The 19,578-nt window shown below is 43.4% G+C and overlaps 2 long non-coding RNA genes across 3 annotated transcripts; one reads left to right on the top strand and one right to left on the bottom strand.

Annotated features, from left to right (window-relative positions):
• Positions 1-575: 575 nt before the first annotated feature.
• LOC134479004 (uncharacterized) lies at positions 576-14,220 on the bottom strand. Its single transcript, XR_010051855.1, has 2 exons — positions 13,765-14,220; positions 576-868 (listed from the first exon to the last, which is right to left on the bottom strand). It is a non-coding gene; the product is annotated as an uncharacterized LOC134479004 (long non-coding RNA).
• A 115-nt stretch (positions 14,221-14,335) lies between these two features.
• LOC102552278 (uncharacterized) lies at positions 14,336-18,954 on the top strand. 2 transcript variants are annotated; one of them, XR_005504820.2, is made up of 4 exons: positions 14,336-14,472; positions 15,022-15,070; positions 15,692-15,781; positions 16,279-18,954. It is a non-coding gene; the product is annotated as an uncharacterized LOC102552278 (long non-coding RNA). The 2 variants fall into 2 exon arrangements; XR_354097.5 differs by lacking the exon at positions 16,279-18,954 and having other exon boundaries at positions 15,692-16,084.
• The last annotated feature ends 624 nt before the right edge of the window (positions 18,955-19,578 follow it).

Below are 19,578 nucleotides of genomic sequence, written 5' to 3'. Positions count from 1 at the left end.
GTGCTCCCATCTATGGAGTAGATTGCAGATCCAACCAGAAGCTGATTGGTTACTTCAGTGGGCACTTCTTGCCTGGTTGGTAGTTTAGCGTGCAGGGTTCTCATCTTTAAGACATTTGATGACTGTTCTTCCCAGCAGCCTGCAGGGCATACACCTGCAGTATGCAAGGTAGCCAGCAAGATATTAAGAAAAAAACAAAACCTATTAGTATTCAAAAGGTGTAGAATGTGTGTTTGATGGAAAAATTTAGGATAAATTTTTGTTTTTTTTTATTCAAATGTGAGTAATAATATTTTATCTTTCTTTTTTATCCTTTCAATCACTTATATTTACTGTGCGTGCATATGGTGTGTGTGCATGCGTGAGTGTGGTGTGTGCAGGACAGAGCATGTGTGGCGGTCAGAAGGACAGCTTGCAGGAGTCATCGCCCTCTTTCCACTGTGGGATATTGGGACTGAACTCATGTTATCAGGTTTGCACAGTGAGCACTTCCGCTCACCCAGCCTTCTGGCTGGCTCCATGCTTCATACCTTCCTAATGATTTTCAATGTGATACTTAAACATTTCCGATTAGATTAAAGCGAACCACATGTTTATTGGCTCGGGAAAGCTTCCAAAAGTTGCAAAGTAGGCTCCATTTCTGACTCTTCGGAACATCTTAAAATAATAAAAAGTGATTAAAACGTGAACGAGGCAAGGGAGTGACATGTTGACACTTAACAGATGTGGAACAGCTACCGGAAAGAGAACTCGGGGATCAACAGGAGTACATCTGCTCACTCTTGGGAACTCCAATCCAGGAAGACAGTCTTTCCTTTCTCTTCAGGCCACATAGATAGTGCAGGAAAGTGCATTTCCCAGGGGATCTCTGCAGAAAGGAAAAGGGGGGCATGTTGTTCTGTTGGTGCCTTAAGAAAACACCACAGGCCTATAGCCAGAGAGCAATTTCTCACAGTTCTAGCATCTGGAAAGCTTGAGACCAAGGTGTTGGTAGATTGTGTCTGGTGAGGGCCAGTTTCCTGGCTTTCTGGTTTGTAGATGGTGCCTTCTTGTCATATATTCTTTTGTTGGAATGACTAAGGAGTCTCTGGGCTTTAATTATAAAGACTGTAATCCCATTCAGAATTTCTACTTTTTAATACCAGGTGTTAGTGATCGGACTTCAAGGCTTGGAGTGATATGAATGGTTAGACCAGAGAAAGGACTGAGTAGACAGCAGGAAGACTGAAGGCTGGGAATTAAAGCCACACAAGATATTGGAATTGGATCAGTTGTTTTGATGATGACTTCAATAGGTGAAAGACACATCTGGTGGAAGAGTGGTTTATTTTGCCTTATTGTTTCTGAGGGTTTCGGTCATTGTGGGGAAGGCCTGGCAGAAGTCATGACAGATCCCTCACACATTAGGAAGCAGAGTGTTCACAGCAGGAACTGGGTCTGGGTATAACCTTCAAATGTATATCCTTGGTGATCTACTTCTGCCAGCTATGCCCCACTTTCAAAGGACTCCATATCCTCTCAAGGACAGCACTCCTTGGGACAAGCAATGAGAACGTGGACCTGTGGGGTGTTTCCATATCAGACCATAACCAGGAGAGTTCTGTTGCATGTTGGAGAATCCTGGGGCCTTTGGCAATGTAGCTTGAGAATGTCTGTCATGTTTTCACCTCTCGCCAGTCACCACACTCGTAAGATATCACTAGAGGCCGACAGGGTGGCTCAGTAGTCAGGGTACTTGCTAGCTGAGACTGCAAGCCTGACACCTGATTTGAATTCTCAGAACCATAGAAAGGTGGAAGGACAGAACCAACTCAACAAAGCCACATGCGCAGAACAACAATAAAGACAAACATAAATATGTATAAGAATTAACATATGAAATACTATCATATCACTAAAAAGTTATAAGTAATGTGATAGACCATTCAACAGCAAAGATTGAGTAGAATTAATAGCGTATGGCCTTTTATTTTTTATTTTTTATTTTTTTAAGATTTATTTATTACACGTATGTGAGTATATTTGTCACTGTCTCCAGACAGCACTGGATCCCATTACAGATGGTTGAGAGCCACCATGTGGTTGCTGGGATTTGAACTCAGGACCCCTGGTAAAGCAGTCAGTACGCTTAACCACCGAGCCATCTCTCCAGTCCGTGCATGGCCTTTTAATATAATGTTATAAGAAAAAAATTATGGTTTTTGAAGAAAACATTGTTTCATATTCAATGAAAATGTGCCAGCCATGTTCAATGCTCTGTATTGTAATGTTTCATAACTTGGTTTTAAAATTTGTAAACGTCTGCCTATGAATATTCATCCACAAAATTGTTGTGGCTGCATAATTTCCTCTTAGAGGGATACATTTCAGATTATTTCTGTTGCAATTCAGTGTGGTTCAGTCATGGAAAGCAGTGGTAATTTACCATTTACTTAAAGTCTTACTCCATGATTGAGCGACTTCATTCCTGGGTACTTTGAAAAATGAATGGAAACTCAAGTCTACAAAAAGTGCTAAGGATTTTGGTATTTTTATTTATATTTCATAAACCCATGGTAAACCCAGATGCCCTTCAACAGAGCACTACTGGCAGGCTGCACGACAATACGATTCAGAAATAGAGAAGGAACTAATGACTCACAAGATGAATGGCTCATAGATGCATTCTCCTGATGAACACAAGCCAGGTTCCAAAGGCCACCCACTGTATGATTCCACTCCCATGCCATTCTGGAAACAGCAATGCTGCAAAGGTGAAGATGGACGCGATTGCTGTGAGAAGTCAATGGGTGAGAGCCGCCTCAAATCGGGCAGCAGGAGGGAAGTGTCCCAGTTACTGACAGCTGCTCTGTAGCTTAACTCTGGTGACTGATTCATAATTACACGTCTGTCAGATCCACAGGCTTGCACATCCCTAAGGATGTAACAAAACACCCAGAATGCAATGAGGTATGGTGGGATCTAGCTGGCGAAATTAGGTTGCTAGGAGCATGCTTTGAAGGTTAGGTCTAGGAGCCTGTTTCTGGACACTCTCTCTACTTTCTGGTGCTGTGCTGCGGGGAACCTCCACTGCACACTTCTGCCGTGAACTCTGTGGGGCTTTTTCCTCCATGATGGACTGATACCCTCTGAAACCATGAGCCAAAATAAATCTCATAACTTGGTCAGCAATTCTATCAGAACAGTGCAAAATTAATCAACGCAGACTACAAATAGTAACAGCTCGGCTCCATTAAAGAAGGAGCACTAACAGCTCAGGGAAGACTGGTACTGGTTAACAGCATTCTTACCAAGTGCTGTGAGGTTGATAACAAAAGAATGGGGTATGAATAGCGCACTTCAGTTAGTAAGCTCGCTTCTTAGAGAGGTATGGGTTAGAAATTCTGTGTGTATTTTGTGTGGATATTAGCATTGAATAAATAAATACAAAACCCAGATAACACAAATCATTTTTCATGCCATGCCAGTTTTGATTATCTGAAAAGGGAGAATATAATTTATAAGATGAAAATTGAGATATCAATTTAAAATTTACACACACACACACACACACACACACACACGAGGGGAGAGAGAGAGAGAGAGAGAGAGAGAGAGAGAGAGAGAGAGAGGGAGGCAGGGGCAGCAGAGGGGAGAGGAGGGAGGGAGTGCAGGATAAGTGAGGGTTGACTTCCCCGTGTACATTTCTCAACTGTGTCCAATGGCAAGGCCTAGATGTAGAGACAGTCTAGCCACAGTGAGCTCAGACAACACACATTTGCCATCTAAATCCCATTCATTTCCCTGGGATGGGGATCAGAGCTCACTGGAGAAGTGGTTTATTCCAGAGTTAGGAGAATGAGGGCCGAGCCTGGAGCGTCTTGGCTCAGAATGTAAAGAAAGGAAGCAGGAGGATGGAAGGAAGGAGCAAGAGGAGGAGAGGGAAGGAGGGAGAGAAAGGAACTTTTCTTTTAATTGTTGTGATAAAAATACTCTGACAAAAGCAGCTTCTGGGAGAAAGGGTGATTCTGCTGTGCAGTCCAGAAAGCTAGGAGAGTCAGGCAGCAGAGCTCAGATTGCGTTCTCACTCAGAAAGTAGAGAATGGTGAATCTGCTCATCATCCCCCATCCCAGGCATACCGTCCAGGGAACAGCACCTAAGGCTTCCCATCTCACTTAGCACAATCAAGATAACCCCTAACAGGCTGCTTGCAGGCTCTTCTCTCGGGAGATTCTGACAAGTTCATGACACTAACCCATCATTGAGTTAGAACCCAGAGATAAGTGTCTGTGAATCCGCACTGCTATAAATGAAGAATTAAGAAAATAAACATAGGGAGGAAGGGACTCTTCAAAAGATAAAAATAAGCAAATATAGAAGAAACAAAGATATCGAGCAAAGTCACCATTAAAATACCATAGCAATGATGGCTTCAGGCAAGTTCTACCAATGGATGCTAAAGTTGATGGGTAAAAGTTTGGGTATAGTTGCTGGTGTTGTGTTTTATAAAAAGATAAAGAGAGAGGGAATTTGTTTGGTGGATGTGTGGTAAGATGTGGGGTAAAGGGTCTCAGCGGGCACATGCTGAGGCATCCCTTCCCCCTGAGGGACTAACCACAGGATGGTATGGTATGGTACAGAATACAGTTTATTTAGGGCATGGGGAGGGGAGTTGAGAGGGTGGTAGAGTGAAGAAAGAGGGGGAGGGAGAGGGAGAGAGAGAGAGAGCGAGAGAGAGAGAGAGAGAGAGAGAGAGAGAGAGAGAGAGAGCGAGAGAGAGAGCAGAGGAGTAGAGGCCAGCCATGAGCACATGGAGAGAGAGAAGGGGGAAGGGAATGGGGAAAGAGGGGGAAGGGACAAGAGGAGAAGGGGGGAGGTAAGAACAAGAGAGAGCTGAGGGAACAAGCAGCCCCTTTTATTGTGAGTCAGGCACCCTTGGCTGTTGCTAGGTAACTGTGGGGTGGAGCTTAGACACAAAGCTAACAGCTGGGTCTTGGAATATCTCTGTGCAGTCCTCAGCAGAGGAGCACAGAGGGAAAAGATGTGCGTTTGTTACGAAGAACACATTAGAGAGAAGATTGACGTTAACATCTGTAGTAAGGAAGGGGGCACAGTGTTCCTCCTAGTGAGATAGTCTGGCTTCTCACAGTCATCACTGCTCAAAATATATAAAAGTCTGTGTCCTGTCACGAGGAGATACCAAGTAAATTCAAGTTAACGGGCATTCTACAAATAAGACTCTTTACGGATGTCAGGGTCATTAATGACAAATACTGAGGAGTTGTGACAGAGACGTGAAAGTTAATGAAACCCGGGGTCTTGGGTTGGATTTTAGAATAGGAAATGGCTGTGAGTGGATGCACTGTTTAGTTAATACAACATACTAATATGAATGCATTAGGTTTTTTAAAATAATTCAACTGCACAAAGTGTTAATTAGTGGCAGCTGAGGGGAGGGCTGTGGAAAATAGCTGTTCTCTACCTCTCCAGGGACATTCGTGGTTTAGTCCTGCTCACAACTCAGAATGGCGTATCAGCCAACTACACAGCTCCAGAGCCAAATTGCCTGAAACGAACTCAAGTCTTTTATATTTAGAAGTTTTATGACTTTAGAAGCATGATAGGGTACTGGGGAGATAGAGCTCAGTGGTTAAAGGCACTGAGTGCTCTTAGAGGACCCAGGTTCAAATCCCAGCACCCATGTGGCAGCTCACAACTGTCTGGTAACTCCAAGATCGGACACCCCCACACAGATACACATGCAAGCAAAGCACCAGTGCACATAAAACAAATGTAAATGATTTGCTCTAAAACTCACGAGGACCTTACGGTATCTTAATTGCTGCTCTATGATCTCTCTCTAAAGCAGGGTCACAATGACATGAACCCCAAACTGCAGGCTGGAGCGAGGATGAAATGAAATAATTTATGTGAAATATAGAGGATAATGCCTAAGGATAGTGAGCCTTCAGTAATTTTTAGTTCATATATCTACATTTCAAATACAAATTTTTCATCCTACCATCTTCTTTGTAACCTGTCTCTTTCGCTTCTATACTGGAAATACAATTTTTGTTGGCAAATGTATGTGCCACACCACTTAGGACCACATGATATTTTGTTTTTTGGTATAGCGTAGATTATAGAAATGTGGACACTCCAGCAGCTGAGGCTCCCTGTACTGAGAACAAAGTTAACACAAGGTAGGTGCTCAATAAACACTTACCGATGACGGAAGAAAGAGCATAACTGGAGTTACCTCCTGTGTCTTACTACTGATATTTTTAGGAAAAAAACATGTCTTACTTTTAGGAAGTTTTGGAATTCGCCTGCAGTCAAATAAAGCCCGGCCATCATTCAAAAACTGAAGCGTAATTTCTACACAGATACGGACATGCGTCTAAGTACAAATGTTCTTCATAAAAGAAAAATGTACCGCAGCCAAAGCGAAGGTGCATGGTTACATTTAAAATAATAACTTTAAAATGTCTCTTTCATGAAATCGTTTTCAAAGAGTGTTTACCACGGGGGTTTCTTTTAACAGAAATTGCTCAAATTATCTTGAAGTCCAGTGACACACATGTTTTGATTGCACATACGAAATTCATTTAGTCAAAGAGACTCTGGGTAGGAAAACTGCAACTTCGTAAGAAAAAAAAAGAATCCCCATTACTGTAATGAGAGAGTAGTTCCCTAACATTTAATCACATGCACGTTTAGCAAAGAGCACTTTATATTCTATGTAACAGCAACATCTGGTGGCTTTCTGGCCATCCCACCACAGCTTCACTTTACTTTTAAAATCCCATTTTGTCCCATGCCAATACGTACAGTTGCTCTTGAGACTCGGTGATGTTAGAAGAACTTCAAATTCACTTGAAAAATATGCTACTCTCACTCGATTCCTGGAGTTAGCGTGGGAAATAGCAATGAATGGAAAGCCAATAATGAGTCGGAACTGAGGCTGGGAGAGCCCCTCACGTTATACCTGTGGGGTTTGCTTGGAATGTCCTTTAAGGACGCTACAACACAGGCCCACAGAGACTACCGACTAGATGGCCGCTGCATTCAGGAGTTTGAGCAGCCAAGGGTACTTTCACATAGCTGACGTGTCTACACTCCTATTAAGACTGCCTTCTTCCACTGAGACAGCGTCATAGTTTTAAGCATCCGATTAGATTGTGTGTGTGTGTGTGTGTGTGTGTGTGTGTGTGTGTGTGTGCGTGCGTGTGTGTGTTTCCCCATCTTTATTAACTTGGGTATTTCTATTTACATTTTGATTGTTATTCCCTTTCCTGGTTTCTGGGCCAACATCCCCCTAACCTCTCCCCTTCTCCTTCTATATGGGTGTTCCCGTCCCGATCCTCCCCCCATTACTGCCCTCCCCCCGGTGTGTGTTTGTTTTAAATCATTGAACTCAAACATCAACTCTATAGATGAAGGCTTAAAAAAAAAACAAACCAGATGGGGTTTCTTGTTTCTCAGGCTGATTTTGAACTCTTGAAGTCACTGTTTAGCCAAGTATGACTTTGAACTTCTGAACTCTATCTTTCTTTTTCCCATTTCCAAGTGCTAGAATTATTGATAGTTTTATGTTGTGCTGAAAGCTGGGTCTTTATTGTTGTGTATGCTAGACAAGAGCTCTGCCCACTGAGCTACATCCCAGCCAGAGATGCCCAGCTTAAGTGTTTTCATATACAACCCTTTTTGTGTGAAAAACGTGAATGCAACTCTGAATATATACATATATGTATGTAAAATGTATATGTATATGTAAAATATATATGTATATATATGTGTGTGTATATGTATATATATAGTTCATGAAGTAGACAATAATTACTGTTGTGAATTCATAACTGTAGTGAATATATTCAGAAGACACTGGCACCTACCTTCTCCAACTCCTCGTTCTTACAATCTTTTCCCTTCTATTTCAAGGCCAGGCCTTTGGGGGAGGGGATGTGGCATAGAGGTCCCATTTTATGGACGAGCATCCTACAGGTGTTCATTCTCTGCACTCTGATCAGTTATGAGTTTCTTCAATAACTACTATCTACTGCTCAAAGAAAGCTCCGTGATGGGGCATGATAGCTGCATCAGTCTAAGAGTCATGATTTAGAGGAATCTGATACGATGTCTACTTAGCAGATTTAGCAGAGCAATAATAGTAGGTTTACCCTGGGCACTCTGGGACCCACAGCTATGGGTTCCTGGCTGCCTTTACAGTGGTAGGCATGCCTCTCCTCTCCCCCAGCCCCTGTGGACAGACCCACAAATCATTTGTGCCACTATTGTACCCATGGGCGTATCTCACCAGATGCTATTGGCAAGTCAGTTGACTGCTCTTCTCTGTGGCCATCCTGCATAAATCCTGTGCTGAGAGCAAGCCAGGAGAGAGAAAGTTTTCCAGTACCAGCTTGATTCTTTCATTTCTTTTGACCATAGTCTGTGTCTTTAGTGATAGGCCTTTATCCTCAAATTCTGGTGGGAAACCAACCAATGACAACAGCCAGTATTGTTTTGTGTTCTCCAGGACACCCCTGACCAACAACTTGCCATTTTTTTTATTGTTGTTTCTGTTCTTGTTGGTCTAATTGTAATGTATGCATACACATTATGTATAATGTATTTATATCTATACATAAATAATACATAACACAATATATATGTGTGTGTATGTGTGTGTGTTTAATGTACACAGATTAAAATTAGACTAGCCACAGAACATTTGAGTATGTACAACAGGGGGAACTACTTCAGGAAGGGTAGGACCAGCGGCAAGGGAACAGAGAGGGTAATGGGAAGTGAATTTGCTCAAAGAGCAACGATACACATATTTGAAAGTATCACAGTGAAATCCATTATTTTATATATTAATTAAAATGGATAAACAAAGAAAAAAGAGAATTTCATATAAAATACAGGATGACACAAAGAACATGTCACCCCTTTCGTAGCTGACTTTCCCAACTTAGAGCTAAGAGCAATAGTGAGCCTGTTCTTGGCCAAGGTAACATTTTCTTCAGACCTTTGTACAAAAGGACCTGCCCCTGTGGCTCCTCCACTCCCATCTCCACAAGGAGTTTGCTGGGAGTGAAGGCTTTTAAATGTAAGAGTTGCACAAGGTCACCTGTGTGGATGCCTATCTTTTAAATAACCAGATAGCAAACATCTCAATGCTCCTGCAACTTAAAACAGTGTGCGAGTGAAGTGTGTGTGTGTGTGTGTGTGTGTGTGTGTGTGTGTGTGTGTGTGTGTGTGCTCGTGCTCAGGCAGGTGCCCACAGAGGCCAGAAGATGCCATTACAGTTTCGAGCTACGTGACACAGGTGCTGGGAGCTGACCTCAGCCCTCTACAGGAGAGGCAAGTGTTCTTAACCACTGAACCATCTCTGCTGCTCCTGACCTGCAACTGTGGACAGTTGAGTTTCATTTTCTTAGTACGTCTCCTGGATTAACCTAAAGCTGGTGAGGTCGGAAATGCCCTGATCAGGATGGTTTTCTAAAGACAGTTTCAGTTCTCTGTGAAGGATGACCTCAAATCCAAGAAGCTCCTCTGATTCCAGAGCGCCATACCCAGCAGGGACTCTTCAGTTGTGTGTTGCTGTTCTTGAGACAAGGCCTTACCATATACCCTGAACTTTCCTGGAATTTACTACAGACTCTAGGTTTCTCTCAACTGCAATCCTCCTGCTTCAGCCTCTCAAGAACTGAGGTTACATCCATGGCTGCCCTTGCATGAAGTTTCTTTTATAACAGATTAAAATAGATGCATTTGGCTCATGTTGATTCTAAGGAGAAAACCATAAATGTCAAGGTAAGAGATAAAAACAAAAGGAGTTTCACATCCCAGATCTGCTGTCATTAAAAGACCACATTTTTTTCCAAATTTACCTAAAATTTTATTACATTTATATATTTGCTTGTTTCGTGTGCATGTGTACGTGTGTGGGTACATACATGCTACAGTATGTGTGTAGAGGCCAGCAGACTTTTGGGAGTCAGTTCTCTCTTTCCACTATGTGGGTCCCAGGAATCCAATTCATCCTGCTTAGCAGCAAGCTCCTTTACTGGTGAGCAGCAACCACAGCCCATGAGCATACTCTTTAATACCCTAGTAAGATAGTTGATTCCCTTGAATCCCTGCCTGTCCCTCCTCCAAGAATGAAATGGGCAGTGGGAGAATACACAAGGACTTCATAACAGGAAAACAGAAGGTCATCATGCAGGAGTGACAAACAGGAAAATAAAAATCTTAACTTTTGGTGACAGCTAGGTACCAAAGAAGAGAAGTGGCAAACCCTTGGCAAGCCTTAGAATGCCAACCTAGAGGTTGCTGGAAGTTGGTACACCTCCAAGCTCTTAGTGGGGCCTCAGGATACCAATAGAGAGCAGTCTTCCAAAGCAGAAACCTGTGGAGGGCAGGCCTCTGAGGGCAGGGGTGGTAACAAGTCTTCCTCCTAGGTGCCATGGAGGAAGCCAGGTTGGATGACAGCATTATTATGGGGGGCCTGAATCAGCAGACGGTTTGAAACAGTTTGACTTCTGAATTTGGGGTTCTATGCTGTGGGAAGGGTCTGTTTTACTCCTGGTTTCAGGAGAGAAAGGGGAGTTAGATAAGAGAATGGGACCATGAGAGAGAGGTGTCAGAGAGTCTTAGGTTGTACTTTCAAGGCTTAATTTGCAATGGGCAAGTTTGTGGTAATGTTTCCTTCTGAAACAAAAATCTTCAATAAGATTAGGAGCCTCCTGAGCTCGGTGTCCCTGTCCTGGTGTGAGACCCTGCGTGCAAGCATCCATGTGTTTCCTTTATGTTATGCCTATGGGCCTTGGAGAACAAGCTGAGCTGAGGCAAACCCTGAAATGATTGTGCCATTTGCTGTGCTGTGGGCAATAAAGCAAGTCTCCTGCCACAAAACCAGAAATCCCATGCCCACAGAACAAGAACAGCCAACTTCTTGAAGTTTTTAATGATCTTAATTACAGAGAAAAGAAATCTCTTAAAATGAAGAAGACGAAATATCACACTGAGCCGCTGAAGGAGCATGGCTCCACTCATTCTACGGAGATGTTTGGACACTGGACTGACTTGAATGCTGCCTTAGGGGCATGAGTGGCGTGCTGAGATCGTCAGACTGCAGAGGTTTGGTGCCAAGCAGAAGGCATTCGTGTTCTAACGGTGTCCCCATGTCCCTACTGCAGAAGCCAGCAAGTCTGCTCTGTCACCCTGCGATTATGTAGCTCCAGGTCATGCACCTCTGTGTGGAACAGCACACCTACTCCCACTCCACCCAAGTTGCTCTGAATAACGAGGCAGAACTGTTCTCAGTTGACACAGACCCTGCACCTCCATAAGAGAGCCCATCGGGTCCATATGCTTTGCCTTTTAGAAATGCCTTGGCTTGCCCTTTGACCCTTAACAGAATCATTACTATCCTGTAATTATTACTATATACGTATGGTTCCTTTACAGTGATTTTCCCATCACTTTATAATAGAGAATATCTGGAATTCTCTGTCACGTCCTGTTCCTTTAGCATTTCAAGTTGTGCCCCAACGTGGGTCATAGGCTTTCTTCTTCCTTACTCATTCACTTACTGCTCACGGTGCTGGTTTGGGACTTGGCTTGTGTAGTCAGCCAAGGCTTAATTATCTGCTGAACATGGTAAGTAACTAAGTGCAGAATTGTTTGCCATGTATCTTCCCTCTTTAATAACATTTCTCTAGTGTAGGATTTCCAGTTTGGTAGTGAAGTCAATGTAAGAGAAATGACGCACAGGTGCTCTCTGAGAAAGCACTAAGAGGTTGCCAAAACTCAGCTCAGCAGTAGCAGAGACTTTCTTTCTTCCCTTTTTTTATTTGATGAGCAAAGAAGTAAGTATGTGAGCAAACAAAATTATTACTATGTCAATTATTGGCAAATAAATAGTCCAGCATGCCTGGATATCTTAGCGATACCGAAAGATTTCATACCAACGTCATCTGGAAAGCAATGTCAAGCTGTGATCTATAATATCAATGGAACAGTTCTGTTCCTTAAACCCATTGTCTGCCTGAATCTTGTTTCAAGCGTAATCTTTTATATACATCTCTATCCTGCAGAATATTCCTATCCCTTGAGTTCCCAGGTAAAAAAGTTGATGCCATTCTCAGACGTCCCTGTCAACCTTACCTTCCCAGTTTATCAGCAAGGTCTGCTGATTCTCCATCTCGAATGGCTGTCTCTCTTATTCCCTCCCCCATCACTGCTATCTCTTTCTCCATCAGTTTTCACCGTTGAGTGGTTTAACACTTTCCCAGTATCCTCCCTGACTCTATGCTCTCCTCTCCCTCCTAGCAAGGAGTTCTAGACTATCCTGTGATTACATTTCTGTTTGGACACTATCTTGGGTAACCCATTGCCCTGAGGACAGAAGGGAGCCTTAGAAAAGCAGTCTCGGGTTGGACCTACAGACATCACAGCTGTCCCACTTCTTGAATGCACTTGGCTCGCCTTCAAGAGATAAACACATTCAGCATTATGACTGATTAGTGATCAAAAGCTGGTCCCTCGAATGAAAAAGTTTATTTCAAAAATATCTTAAAGCAATCCAACAATCATGATGAGGTATCAAAACTAATTTACACTTGGCTAAACTGTGCCCTTTTCTTATGCCAATGAAAGACGGTTACACCGAACAGTCAATTAAGAGTTCAAAGCAGTTGGGAATGTTCAGTTGAATGGAAGGAGACTTTAAGCGTCCCTGGAAAACTTTCCTAATTGCTTTTGTTCCCTCCCTCCCCCTTCCCGTTTCCTCCCAGTTTAAATGGTGATTCCTCCCTCCATTTTGAGTATTGGTTGTTTAAATATGTTCAATAAAGTTTGCAAATGTCCTCTTTTTGCTATCTCTGTAAAAAAAAAAGTTTTCTTTTCCTTATAAATTAAAGCTAAACAGTTTGGACTCAAGTCTAAGTAAGACAGGCATATGGATTTGATTTGGTTTCGAAATAAACATTGCTCCAAGGCGTCTGCAGTAGTGGTAGCTGGGGGCGGTGCAGAAAAATCCATTTCAGAGCCTTCTAACATCAGAACAATTAGAAACATGCCCAAGTCGCCGGAGCCTCTTAGCAGTACAGATGGCTTCGTTCTTGGAGCAAACTTTCCATGCTATCAGATCCTTAAACTTTCCAGTTGGGACACTGGTGAAACCTCTCCCCCATTTTCCACCTCACTCGAATGGAGGCTTTTTGTGGTTTAGAGTGCAACAGACTAGGCAGCTGTCACGCTCATAATCTAGGCGGGTTTGCTACTGCCTTTATGTTCATATTGGTCCAAGCATAGCTCACAGACTTGTGCCACAATAGGACCCTGGGAGCCTTTAATGTGATGTCTAATTGCTAGGCTGTTAAATTGCTAAACTAGGATATCCCAGGCTTTCCCCAGGTACTAATGACTGCTTAAAGTTTAATTGCTACTTATGTGCCCCCTCCTTTAATGTAGGGTTCTATTTTATTTTATTTTATTTTATTTTTTTAATTTGGGAGTCTCACTATGAAGCCCAGGCTAGCCTAGAATTCACTACCTCCTTGCCACAGCCTGCTGAATACTGAGATCGTAGGCACTTACCAAGGTAGCCAGCTTTGGAAGGGCACATTCTTATTATTGCATAAACTACAAGAGATTACTAGTCCTCACAATTGTCATGTTAGCAAGTCAGATTGGAAAATATTTTCAAGTACTTAACCATGTGGCACATTGGGCAAAGCTTTTTTGACTTTAAGATAAATGTAGAACGAACTTACTTTCTTTCTCTCTTTCTTTTCTTCTTCCTTCCTTCCTTTCTTTCTTTCTTTCTTTCTTTCTTTCTTTCTTTCTCTCTCTCTCTCTCTCTCTTTCTTTCTTTTGAGGAGAATTGGTTCTCTTGCTCTTGGGGTGGGCTCTGAGCCATGTGGGACCAATGCTTATCATGTGTTGAAAGAAGCTTTGGCTAAAAGCCAAGCAAGATAAGTGGCCGAGGATAGGAGAAGCCGAGGCTTCTAGACTCCCCAGGTCATTCTTTGAACTTTGTGTGGTCAACAGAAAACTGTCCTAAACTCCCTCCGCACAGACCCCGCCTCTCGAGCGTCATTCTCCCGTTGTAACCGACACCGTAAATGCCTAAGAGCATTCTGCATCTCTGGCAGGGTATGAGGTGGTGCTCCTTGCTCCGGAGATGTTCTCCTAAGCCATCCAGATCTTCTCTGCATAACAGTTTTTCCTAAGCAGCTCTACCTGGAGCATCTCTGCCTCTGAATGCCCACAGCCCCTGCTCACTTCCAGAAGCCCCTCTGCATTCCCGTCCCCTTTCTGAGCACACTATTTCCTTCCGAGTGTTTTACTTTTTTTTGATCCTGGCTGCAGCCTAATGTCTGCTGTTTCCTGCTCTTTCTTCTCCTTGAGTTAACAAGAGGCTGACAATCAGGATTTCCCTGTCTCCGAACCATCAGCGCTCATCACCAGTGGACTATGGGGTGAACCATCTTTTTATTCGATTCCAATGGTCCAAATTTGAGATTCATCCAAGCGAATACAACCAAGTCTTAAATTAACTTCCTGGTTAAAGGGCGGAGCCTCAGTAGCCATGGGCAGATGGGAATGGCATAATGGCGTCTTCTTGAGCGTAGTCCTCCATTCCTTACCCTCTCCTTTGAAAAATATGTCCTCCATCTTGTGCTGGGTGACTGCCCCCCACCCCCCTACACTCAGTGGTGGAGCTGAGAGTTAAGATAGAGACTAGTCCAAAGCAGGTCACGGGTGTCCCAAGTAAGGCTAAGCTCTCTTAGGAAAACTGAACTGGGAAAAATTCCAAACCTGAAGAGAGCTTGGAATTTGTTTATGCGTCGTCCTCTCCTAACCAGCCTGTCTCTTCCTATTTCAGATCCGGAGTGACACTTATTCCTGTGTCCCGAAAGTCCTGTTTATAAATTCATTTAACAATGATGAAGTAATGAGATTCAACACTTGAATAACATTTAGTTTGCATGTGACATAACAAGAAATATATTTCCTCTCTGTTTCAGGTTCTAGTCCTCTCATAGAGCTTCTAAAACCCTTGGAATTTCTAGATTGGTAGGTATCTTTTGTTAATTTAATCAGACCCAAATTTATGCTAGTGAGGCTACCTGAGATGGGGCTCCTCACTAGGCTCAGGGTGGTTCTTTTGTGAGAAGGTGATCAGAGGGTCACTTTCAGTGACATCCCCAGCCTCCCCTGAGAAGCAAGGCAGGCTGTGATCTGGGGGTAGGAGGGAGGCATGCTTAGACCGCCCAACCAACTTGGGTTCTCAGGCCTTGTACCTTACCCTATGTGTCTTTCATTTGACTGTTCCTAAAATGTATCCTTTATAATATTTGTTAAATGGGACTAAAATGTTTTTCTGAGTTCCCTGGGCCATTATGGAACCTGAGCAAGGGTTTGTGGGAGCCTCTGACTAGAGGTGGTTTGAGAGGAACAGTGACCTGCAGTGGAGGTTCTCAGTGAAGCCACCTTGCAGGACCTGAGTGAGTGTGATGGTGGTTTGAATAGGAATGGCCCCCATGGACTCACAGACTTCAATGCTTGGTCACCAGGCAGTAGCACAGGGAGGAAGTGTGGTCTTGGAGGAGGTGTGACCCTGTTGGAGGAAGTGTCCCATTGGGGGTGGGCTTTGAGGTTTTACCCCAGTGTCTTTCCTGCTGCCTGATTTTCCAGATGTAGAACTCTTGGCTCTGTCTCCACCATGTCTGCTTCGATGGTCTCATGCTTCCTGCCATGATGATAATGGACTGAACCTCTGACCCTGTAAGCCAGCTCCAGTTAAAGTTTCCTTTAGAAGAGTTGCTATGGTAACAGGGTCCCCTTCTGCCAGGGTTTGGAGAAGAAACCTGGAGGATCAGGATTCAGTTGCTGACACAGGTCATTCTACCAGGTTACAGAGCAGGAGGAAAAAGGGGAAAGTGGGTAGGGGAAGGTGGAAAAAGGAAATCTCCAGGCCTGTCCAGTACACTCATGTTCTTCCTCTCCCTCACTCCCTTCCCCTCCCTCACCATTTGGACTGACAACCTCCTCCATACTGTACCTGAGTAAAGAGAACTGCCAACCCCACTTTTCTGGATGTTTCTGAAGTTATTTTGTCTTTGAGGTAATCTGTGGAAGAGGAAAAGATTTCTAGAACTTAACCTCGTTTTACCTCAGTTTCATCTGTGTTCTAACTAGCCTCCATACAGAAAAGCAGATATTTTGTGCTCTCCTTCCTATGTGGCTAGGACTTCACCTCCGTCTTTTGTTCCGTTTCCCAGACCTTTCGCTTATTTAGCCTTCATGGAAAAGGGAAAGCAATGTCGACCAACTTCCATAAAGGTTAGTCTAACTGCAGTGTGTTGTTTTGTTACGGGCTAAGAGGCTAGGTCTCCTGGAGGCAGTACATAAAGAATTTTTACCTTACTTCTAGGGGGGAAATCTTGAGGGCTAGTGTATCTAAGATCAAGAAAGGTGCAGACAGTTTGCAGGAATAGACTTAATGCTTTTTTTAGTAAGATATTGAGCCCAAAACATGCTGTTTAAATCCTTGTTTTGTCTTGAACTCCGACATGGCATGGACAGCCATATTTGGTAATTTACTTAGGACAGTGTTATATTCTGAGTTGTTTCAGAATTCTGTTATTTTTTTATTTTATTTTTCTCGTATTTTGAGATAGTCAGGATTTTTTTTTCATTCCCTGACATTCTAGTGATATGAATACTTTCCCTAAGACTGTTTTCCATTCTGTGTAAAGCCTGGCCTGGCTTTTGTCTAGGAATGACAGCCCACTGCAGCCCTTGCCAAGCGAGGGAGAAGTGTGACTAATTTTATGCCCCTGGGAGGAAGCACAGAGAGAAACACTTGGGTGAGGGAGGGGACAGTGTGTAGTATGTTTGCAAGATCTTTGGTCTCTGCATTTCTTTAAAACTCGCAATGTCGCTGCTGGGAAACAGACATCACACTCCCTGGTTCATCCACTGGAAAGTGAGATAGCCAGTGAATCGAATGAAGTCCCAAGAGAGAACACAAGGTCCCAGCACTAATGGGAATGAGGGGGTAGATGGAAGTTTGCCCCCCAGCACTCCTGCTACACACTATGGGCAAAGGCATCCTCCTCTTGGAGTGAAGGTGAATGACAGGTTGCTTTATGATGTGGAGGGCCATGAACACTTTTTCATGGTGGATAACAAAGGCCTGCTCTTCATGGTAAACATGACTCCAGTCCAGGCTCTGACTTTGTGCCTTGACTCCTCTCCTTCTCAGCATCAGCTCCTTCATGAGTGTAAAGACACCATCGTACCTACCTCAGGTTGGAATAGATGCTCATCTATTGTCTGTTCTATAGAAAGGGCTGAGTGGGTCTTAATTTCTCTTTTACCACCAGCTTTGGGTGTTGTATATACTATTTTAAAAAAATATTACCCCTCACAAATCTGGTGAAGACAAACAAAATGAATTGCGACCGATTCAGAAACACGAGACTGATTCTGGGCACTTGCTCCTAAATAACCTCCAAGTTGTTCCTCCTAGAACTTAGTTATCCTGTCTTAAAAAAAGATAGTATTAATGAGATGCTAAAACTTTCAGTCTGTGCTATCTTGTCACAGTGTTGGTTAAAGCTCAATTAACTGATGTCACAACTCCCTAAGGTGTAGTGGCTGATTGCATTTCGAAAAAAGCACTGCTGTATACTTTTAAATTCCCCCAGGTGGATGTGCAGATTCCAAGAGCATGCAAACATAGCCAGCATTACACACCCAGTAAGTGCTCAGTTTCAATCTAGGGTTGAGCTCTTGTGCTCTCTATGCCTGCCTTTCTCAGAGCTTTTAGACCCACTGTGTCTATTGGCTAAGCCAATCCTGAGACAAGTTAGAATGGCCACATTGGCATGAGAAGTCCAAACTCTTGTGTGCCTCCCCTTTGTGGGTCCCTCCCCTCTGTGGATCCCCACATTGGGGTTCTTCCTGAGTGCTTGATAAGCATAGAAACCTCTACAGGACTGGGAAGATGGGTCAGCAATTAAGGGTACATGCTGCTCTGCCAGAGGACCCAAATTCTGTTCCCAGCATCCTCTCTGAATCGCTTTAACTTCAGCTGCAGGGCCCCAATGCCCTCTTCTGGCTTCCATGAGTATACACACAAGTGACACACATTTCACACACACACACACACACACACACACACACACACACACAAATAATAAAAATAAAAATAAATCTTTAAAGTGGGGAGAAACATTGCTTTCTTGTCTCCCTAAAAGAGGCGCAAGTTCTTGCTTGAAATCATAGGGAAAATGCCTACTATGTGCTTTCCATGGGGACGTGAGAAGGAACAAACTCAGTAGCCCATTTGCACTCTGAGGGCTCGTTTTAACATTCTGAATATGAGTATCTTAAAGCAAGTCATATCCACATTTGCTATGTGGCATGTTTTTCTAATGACATGTTCCCTTCTGGAATTCATTAAAACAATAAGCTTTGCAAATCTAATATAAAATATAGCTAGTGTATTTATAAAACAAAACAACAAAAATACATTTTCCTGAGAACAGTCTGGAAAGAGTATTACTCTGACCAGGTCCCCATCTAGAGTCAAATGGAGGTCCTGACCTTATCTGTGAGATCTTCCACCAATGAGCTCTGAGAGTCTGACCAGCCCGGGCCCCAGTGCCTCCCTGAGAGGGGTTCTCAGCTTACTCAGCTGTTTCCAGCTGTCGCTCAACCTGGCTAAGCGAGGCTTCTTTCTGGACATTAAAATTTGAATCCTTCCAATCCCACATTTCCTGAATATATGATTAATGGGAAATAGTTTAATTTGTTACACAAGAAAAGAAAAGGAGAAAAGGAGGAGAAGGAAAAAGTGAAGAGATATTGCAGGCTCTGTTAAAGCACTACAGAAAATGGAACTAGGTCCCAGGTGGCGGCTGAGGCTCCTTGAGGACAGAGCAAGGACAGCCAACAGATGCCCAGGCAGTATTTAGCATGTGTCCCTATGGCATGTACTTACTATGAAATGATTTCTTTATGCCTTTTGACTTCCTTGGAGTTAAGCTTCTGGAAGCCAAGCTTGGCCCATTGGCAACTCAGGAGCAGGGTAGCAATGAAGTGGAGGTTGGCGGTGTTGGATGGGTTTGTCTCTCTGGGATTCTTTTTTTTTTTTTTCTCGGAGCTGGGGACCGAACCCAGGGCCTTGCGCTTGCTAGGTAAGTGCTCTACCACTGAGCTAAATCCCCAACCCCCTCTCTGGGATTCTTAAGGTTTGTAGACACTCATAGTTCTTCTGCTTGAGGCTGAGAAGAATGACCACTGACATCACCTCGCTCTGTAGGGCAGACGTGTAGAGTTCAGAGTAATGAGCAATAGAGCTGTAATCACACATGGCCAACAGGGTCTGTGTGCATGTGCCCATGTGTAAACATGAGTGTGAACGGATGTGTTCATTTATTAAACCTCCCAACAACCTAGAAGCCAAAGCAAACTATTCCTGCCACCAAGGAGCATTCTAATAGTTCCTGACCCAGGCCCATGTTCCTTGGAAAACTAACTGCTTCGTTTCCTTCTTTACTTTCTTATTTTCT

The sequence above is a fragment of the Rattus norvegicus genome, chromosome 5 (genome assembly GCF_036323735.1).
Source record: "Rattus norvegicus strain BN/NHsdMcwi chromosome 5, GRCr8, whole genome shotgun sequence".
NCBI lineage: Eukaryota > Metazoa > Chordata > Mammalia > Rodentia > Muridae > Rattus > Rattus norvegicus.
The sequence above is the reverse complement of the archived record's forward strand: the minus strand, read 5'-3'. Positions and strand labels throughout refer to the sequence as shown.